General features: G+C 40.8%; 2 long non-coding RNA genes across 2 annotated transcripts; one reads left to right on the top strand and one right to left on the bottom strand.

The window, feature by feature from the left end:
* Positions 1-915: 915 nt before the first annotated feature.
* Positions 916-2,469, bottom strand: LOC119765560. The gene is made up of 3 exons (XR_005276816.1): positions 2,290-2,469; positions 1,938-2,230; positions 916-1,596 (listed from the first exon to the last, which is right to left on the bottom strand). It is a non-coding gene; the product is annotated as an uncharacterized LOC119765560 (long non-coding RNA).
* A 4,281-nt stretch (positions 2,470-6,750) lies between these two features.
* Positions 6,751-7,965, top strand: LOC119765561. Its single transcript, XR_005276817.1, has 2 exons — positions 6,751-6,785; positions 7,684-7,965. It is a non-coding gene; the product is annotated as an uncharacterized LOC119765561 (long non-coding RNA).
* Positions 7,966-8,212: the final 247 nt, after the last annotated feature.

Here is an 8,212-nt window from a genome sequence, read left to right as displayed (position 1 = left end):
CGAAACAAGTGTTAAAGCTGTCCCACAGGCCCTATCGGAACACGCCCGCGTTGACCACTCCTCGACGAACCACGACCGGACAAAAAAAAGTTTAAAAGCTGATTCGCAGGCCCTCTCGAAACACGCCCGAATTGTCCACTCCTCGACTTGTCGGCGAACCTCGACCGGACGAAGAAAAGTGTTGAAGTTGTCCGGCAACACACCGGAGTTGGAGACTTGCCGGCAAACCTCGTTTGAAAATCGACCAGATAGAGATGGCGAACAATCTGTCGGCGAAAGCACAAAACTTCAACCGGAGGATATTGCCAGGTACCATGAAAAGATACGGGTCATAGATGGAATTGACCCGTATAACATGGAGTTTGATTCTGGCAACCTACCGCTAACAGTGGATTATGACAAGATATTCACACACTTGATAACCAAAACTCCTTTCGAACCGGACAGCCGCACCACAACATGAAGTCCTTGAAGCGTACAAAGCCTTCCAGACGGGTTTTGTTAAGGAAGTGAAAGGTTGTCAACAAAAGGATTTGTACGTTGTTTTTGGAAAGGTACTTTCCCAAAAAAAAATCGTATTATTATAATTTATACATTTTAAATACTTAATAGGTACTTCACAGTATGAGCGTGAACGAACCACCAGCAGAATGTTGGCTTCTGGTTCAAGACGAGGATACTGATGAGCATGAAACTGGAACGATCATTTCTGCACACTGCGATTGCACTGCTGGTGCAGGAGAAACGTGCACCCACGTGGCAGCAGTCTTGTATGCCTTATCATTCGCGCGCGAGATTTGTTTGGGCAAACAGGTATGACATATAACAAAACAATAATTTTGTTTATATCAAATCTTTATTAATTTAAGATTGCCGTGACCGAACTACCGGCATATTGACAGCGCCAGGAGGCTCGGCAAACCAGAACATGTTTGTACCTATCGAGCAAGTGTCCTTCGGCCGGATTCGCGAAACGTTCTGTGATTTGCGCTTTTTTAATCTGGAGAGGTCAGACGAAGACTACAAAGCACTAATTTCAAAGCTTATGGAATCTGGTCAGGACGTGGCAGTAGCAAAGGCATTTTTCTCAAGGCCCAACGGTACGGACGAGGACGAAGAACTTGTCCGAAATAGGCAGAAAATAGAAAATCTGTCGATGCTTGCCCTGTACGACGATTGCTTTGAGCATCTACCCATAGAAGAACTTCGAGCGGCGGTTAAATTTATGGACTGGAGTATTCAGCAAGAAAGTTGTGACCTTGTCGAGGAGATGACGAGACAGCAATCGGGTGACCCTCTCTGGTTTAAGATGCGCATAGGTAGAGTAACAGCTTCGGTTTTCAAACGGTGTGTCAGAACGAGTTCTTCAAACCCATCAATGTCGCTCCTTCGATCAATCTTCACGGAAAATCAAAATCAAAGTATACCAGCTTGTCTCCACGGGAAACTCAACGAAGCCAACGGTGTTGCTGCAGCGATTAAGTGCTTCCAGATTCAAAAGCACCGGAACGTTCGTCACACTGACAGTGGATTGGTAATTTCTCCCAATTTTCCCTATTTTGCAGCATCGCCGGATCAAATCATTACGTGTGATTGCTGCGGAAAAATAACGGTCGAAGTGAAGTGTCCTTTTAAGTTTGAAAATCTAAATCGAGAAGAAGGCATTAACTTATTATTGAATCAAAAACAAGCATACATCGTGCGTAATGATACTGGTGCATTGGTTATGAACCGCGACCATAGTTACTATTTCCAAGTGCAGATGCAAATTTTCCTCACGAATGCCAACTATGGATTTTTCGTCATATATGCATCTAAATTTCAATTGTTCTTGAAAGTTCATCGTAATAATGAGTTTTGGGAAAAAAATTCCAAAAAGGCAGAAGAGTTTTTCGAAAATGTTCTAGGACCGGAGATAATCGGACATTTTTACTCACCGAGATTTTGAACCAGATTTTGAAAGAATGATTTAACCTTAATTCATTGCATTATTTATAAATAAATTCTAACATTAACCAATCCTAAAGTGTGTTATTTAGTCAAGAAAATTACTGAAAAACTTGATAATTGGATATTTACCATGCTGAATCAAGCCCAACTGGACCTCTATCGCAATACTGTAAACCACGCTCACTCGAATTCGTCCGAAGAGACTGATCTGGATAAGGACATCGTTGAAATAAAGGTCGTCTTGTACAATCTAAGAAAGCATCTAACGTGGGTATACAAACTAAAAGTTAAATTTGTTTTTATTTTGTGATCCACTCGACGGTTTGTACAAAAACTTACCTTTGTTATGGTTATTGCTCAATATTTACAAAAAATATTCGAGTACACTTAACTTCAAGGCTCATCTAATTAAAACTGATTTCCATACAAGATAGATTAAAAAACTTTTTTTTTGTTGACAAGTGCGTTCAAAATAAAAACTCAGCTGGCACCAAAGTCACGGCTCATGTGATTTACACTGTTAGGTATATGAGTCATAATTGAGTACTCACGCTGTTGTACTTATTTTTGAGTAACACGTTTAAGATAAAGATTTGCGCATAATAATTCAAGCAAAACAATTTAAGTGGACCAAATTTGCCTGATCATTTTGACTAAACTTTGTACTCCGATATTAAAACATATCCCGTTATAAACCTAACTTTTGTGTTTTAAGCTGAATTGCTAATTCAAAAATGCTTTTGGAATGTAGCAAAGATATTTGTTTATGAGGTAAAGTAAAGACTTTTGTTTTATTATTTCCGTTTCTAACATCTAGCCGACATTTAGGTTGATGAAATTATTGACGGACACAGGTTAAAAAGTGCACAAGCAAGAGTGACAATCATGTGCAAAACATTAACTCCGTTGTGCTCGTGGTTTAACAATGTGATTGGAAGACGTGTGCTTAAAATCCCAGATTTTTGTCGTAATGATCCTATGCTACGTTCTACTTCATTTCGAATGGATGCTAGAGCACGAGTTCTTTCGATTGCTGTCGAGCTAAGTTGCTTTTTCTTACTTGATGAGTCGGGTACCTTGAGAATAGCTCCTTTGTCCTGAACAGCCTTCCTTATGGTGAAGCCCCTATCAGCTAAAACAATGTCGTCCTTGTGTAGGTTTTCCAAAAAACCACAGGTTTCAGTTAAATACTTATCAGATGTTCTACCTGAGTAGGGTTTTGAAATAAAAGAAATGGACCCAAAAGATGTTATCCCTATCAGCTCCTTAACTGTGTGATGATGTTTGTACGTACTGTACATCTTTACAATTGCATCTTTAACTCCTGGTTTCTCGGTAAACACCTCAAAACAGTCGAGTATAACAGCTATGGGTGCATTATAAAGTTTATGAAACTTAGCGGGGTGTTCGATGCTATCAGATCAGGCGAAGGCCACTTAACTAAGCCTTTAAGTTGCATGTACATAGAGTATAAACCGGAATAGAAGTAGCGGGTTACCGTGGCAGTACAGACCCGAAACAAAACTGACAATGTACTAAAGCATAGACCTAGCCTAATGTACATAAGTACCATAATTATAACTTGCTCCTTGCTCAAAACATCAGAAAACACCATAATTCCTGGCCTTACAAAATCAACCACTGCTGCTAAGGTAATATAACTCGGTAATCCTGTCAAATGTGTAACCTTGCGGTCGTTATCTTGAAATGAATGAAGATCCCACCGAAAGCACTCTAGAATTTTGTTCTGCTTCTCTACCGTTTTCTTCAGCGAGCAAATTTCAGCGTCTTTTTTCTCAAGTTCTTCCTTGTACTGTTGTATCTGTCGGAGTAACCCCAAGACATTTTCCTGGAAATGTTTTCCTCGTTTTCTTGGTCGTCAACGTTCATGTCCTCCGGAACAGCTTCGTCAAATTCTCCATGCATGTCCTCCGGATTAACATCATCTAGCTGTTCATCGTGGATCAAACTGATGTTTGTTTGATCAAGCTCGGAAGGGTTCGTAATGTTATTGTTGTTGGTGTCTTCATTAGGTCCATCATCATAGAAAAGGTATTCCGAGTCGGGCACATTTTGAGGAGCATCTTGTGAAGTGTGCTCTTCGAGCCACTCTTCATCGCACTTGTCCGAGGCCCAATCTAAAATTAAAAGGTTGACCGATTTAATGAATCTTAAATTAATTATCATTTTTATGTGTTACCTGGAGAAGAATCTAGAGAAGTATCCACAGGATTTAGATTTATTGAAGGAACCCAATCGATATTTGATATATCGTTAGGAGGAGCAGGCTTTCCTGTTTTTAAAATAAATATTGGTTAATATATCCAATTAGATTTATTATATTTTTACCTGAATGGAAATGTTGGCCACAAACAAAGTCCTCTTTGTGTTCTACTTTCAGATTGACCGCACTAATCCACAATTTTCGCCTTAGAACTTCTCTGGCAAGGTCCCCCTTAGGAATTTTGTAAAATCCAGTGTCGGTTTTTCTTTCCATTGCTCCACATTTTATAACAGCACATTTTCGGGGCATTTTCGCAAATAATTTAAATAAACTTCAGGTCGAGCTTCGCCTGGGAGAGCCTGCGGGACAGCTTTATCACTTGTTTCGTCCGGCCGAGGTTCTTCGAGGAGTGGTCAACTCGGGCGTGTTCCGAGAGGGCCTGCGGATCAGCTTTTACACTTTTTTGTCCGGTTCTGGTTCGTCGAGGAGTGGTCAACGCGGGCGTGTTCAGAGAGGACCTGCGGGACACTTGTTTTGTCCGGTGGAGGTTCGCCAGGGAATGGCCAACTCCGGCGAGATGCCACGAGGGCCTGCTGGACAGCTTTTGCACTTTGTTTTCGTCCGGCCGAGGTTCTTGGAGGCGTGGTCAACTCGGACGTGTTCCGAGAGAGCCTGCTGATCAGTTTTAACACATTTCTGCGTCCGGGGGAGGTTCTTCGCCGATTGTTCGGCTCGGGCGTGTTGTCTAGAGGGCCTGCGAAATGTTTATCCAGCTTGTGCGAATTAAAAAGAAAAAGATAGAAAAAACAGCTACGCGCATAAACTTTTACGATCACGCGGGTCGAGTCGTCGCCATACTTGTGAAAATTTTTGACAGATCGATCAAAATGGTTTTCTTGAGCTGTCAAACCAGACTTTGACAACTCCGGCGGTCAGCAGGACGCAGCCAGTGTTTGCTGCATTATCGACTCCTCCATTAATAAAAACGTGGATACCACATTTATTAAACTTTTGTGCACACTTTATTCTCCCACTTTTCTCCTACTAACTTCCTCCTTCTCCTAACCTCAAACTGTCCCACTTTCTTATTCTATCTGACCTTTTCTTCTGCTTCTTGGGGCCCCACCAGCTCGGCGTCGTCACCTCTGCTCCATCCACCAGCGATCTGGGTTCGACCGTCGGCTTCCGCCGCGGTCTCGAATCTGCTTCCTGGTGCTTGGTAGCGGTTCTCGTCGCGCGCTGCGTGAACCCATCCGGTTGTCCTGGGCTCTTCCCGATGTGTTGACGGATCGGGACTTCGGCCGGGGTTGGCGATTGGCCGGAACATTGCCCGTAGTCGAGCGCCAGGACGTCGGACATTCCAGTGTGTTGTTGGGGTTCCACTGGTCATCTCCGGGGCATCCGGGATGAACCTTAAACAAAGGTTGAGGGGTCCTGCTATCCGACTGACTCAGGCACTGTCAGTCTGTTCTCTGGTCTTCCGGGCAAATAGACCGAATCCCGGTTCTTGCCTTTGCAAGTCATCTCCGGTATTGCCGCCTACCAGGCACCTGTCATCCGCTGCTACCAATCTGCTACCAACGCCTGTAGTCTCGTTCTAGTGGGGTAGCAATCGTGGGGTATGGAACTGGCTGCGTACTGCTAGGGTCTGCTAGGGTAGTGAAGCTCCGCCCAATAACTTAAGCATTTTCCTGCATTTTAGCACATATATTTAACGCGAAACAAACAGAGCCACAGTAACGATTGGGTCAGGAACTGCCATCGGTTACACTCTCCCCCAGTTCGGGAAAAAAATGTTTACAAAGTAAATATTTTTTTAACTCACAAGATCACAACTCTAAACACACGTACCTCTGAACCTTGACATCTTAAAATAACAAACGCACGGACAAATTCACACTAACCGACGGTTGCTCGTGAAATGTTTCACTCATGCTGTACTTGATCGTATCATCCATAAGAAAATTTGTGAAAAACACTTAATGCGAGACTAGTACTACAATCGGTATCGGGGTCATAAGGCTTCAACGATAAAGAGTCACCTCCTCCATCTCCGCGCAGTTTAGCAGGTTGTACCTGTGTACTGGCCATCAACGTTTGTTCAACTCCGGCCTCCAGCGATACGATGTTTGAGTTTTAATGTCAGTCAAAGCGATCGTGAAAAGTTTCGTTACTATTTACAGCAAAATTTAACAAATTACACATTAAAATAATAAATAAGGATTAAATTAAAATAATATTTACAAAACTGTACAAAAATTTACAAAAGTTGGACTTTCCGTGTACTCTCATGCAATATTGCACACAAGTCCTTATCAAACTTCGTTCTAGTACTTCAATTTTTTAAAGGTAATCTTATCAACTGCTTCATTGTGTGTGTTATAGACGTATCCAGTTTGAAATGGCCGCTAGGTGGCCAATGGTGTTAGAAATGACAGCTTCCATGTATTTGAATATGGGAGCTCAGGAAAACTCAATTTTTAAGCAATAAAATGATTATTTATGATAAAAGTATAGATTGATTAGGTGCACAAAATGTGTCTAGAATATTATTAAAATAAAAATGTTCAAAAAATTGATGATAAGTACATGGCATGGAAATTATTCTGAGGTAAGTATCGATGAAATATTTGATAAAACATGAGTCATTTACAAGTAAACACTCTAAATCATGAGATACCAACATGCTGGTCAAGTGCTCGCTTGAGAAATAAACTCCTAAGTTTTTATCACGTAACTCATCAAGTGAAAACGAAAACAGGTTCATAATCTCAAGTTTTGTTTCAATGGAAAATGATTGGATAATTATGTCTGATTTAATTATGTTGCGATTCGATCTGATTATTATTTCTTCGTATTTTCCCGAGACACCTGATTCTTGTTTTGGTCTACTTGTTCCAAGAATTTATGTTTATGGCAAATTGTGTGTGTTCTATGATTTCCCATTATGTTTCTTTGTATTCATGCAATTATCTATCCAGAGCAATACCTCGTACAAAACAGTACATAATTTAATAAATTAACATGCAACAAACTAAAATTTCAATAAATTAACATTCAATTACATATTTACAACATTTGTACAAACTCCACTCTTCCGGATGAGTTTTGGAGTACTTTTTTTTACCTGCCTTCCAGGTGCAAAACTTTTGGCATTAGCGATAATTGGAGCAGGGTGAGTCAATCTCAAAGAGGTATTAACAGATATGACTCCCTAGAACCAAAATCCACCAAATTTCTTTGAGCCAAACTGCTCTAAAAGTTGCCCTAACTCGAGGCACAACTACAAACACAAATTTACAGGTTAGATCAACTATAATGCAATGCAAGATCAAACACTTATTAACGATCAAGCACGCAGTTGCATCTACCGTAACATTGTCGAACTCTGTCTCACCATCTCGTCAGATGTCTTTGTGAACAGGCTCTAAAACTTTTCTCTGGATCCAACTTTCAGCATAACAGCTGTTTAAAGTCCTATGACAATAACTTTACTTTTTCTCCTGCAGGTTTATTTTTGCTACTCTCGGCAGCTCTAGATCCGGAACTTAGCTGCAACTACCTTAGTCAGTGCTGAGCATTGACGTACGTGGATGGACAGAATAGTACTTCTAGAAGAAAAAGTCAAAGTAGTTATGTCACAGACATAACCGGAATGGCGTAGACTACGTAAAGTTTTGAGATGTGGAGATTGAGTTTTCCATATCTTAATTTTGAAGAATTAGCTAGATACTTGAAATACATTAACGGAATAAGATCGTAAATGGGAGATGGACCCAAAACAACTTAAACACTCCAGTCAACTCAACTGCCATGTAACCATACTTTGAATGTGTTGGTAAATCTTTGACTAGAAAGCCTTATTTAAACAATGGAAACATCGAATAGACGTATCCAGTTTGAAATGGCCGCTAGGTGGCCAATGGTGTTAAAAATGACAGCTTCCATGTATTTGAATATGGGAGCTCAGGAAAACTCAACTTTTAAGCGATAAAATGATTATTTATGATAAAAGTATTGATTGATTAGGTGCACAAA

Source organism: Culex quinquefasciatus, chromosome 1 (genome assembly GCF_015732765.1).
Source record: "Culex quinquefasciatus strain JHB chromosome 1, VPISU_Cqui_1.0_pri_paternal, whole genome shotgun sequence".
Taxonomy (NCBI): Eukaryota; Metazoa; Arthropoda; class Insecta; order Diptera; family Culicidae; genus Culex; species Culex quinquefasciatus.
This window is presented reverse-complemented; position numbering and strand designations above follow the sequence as displayed.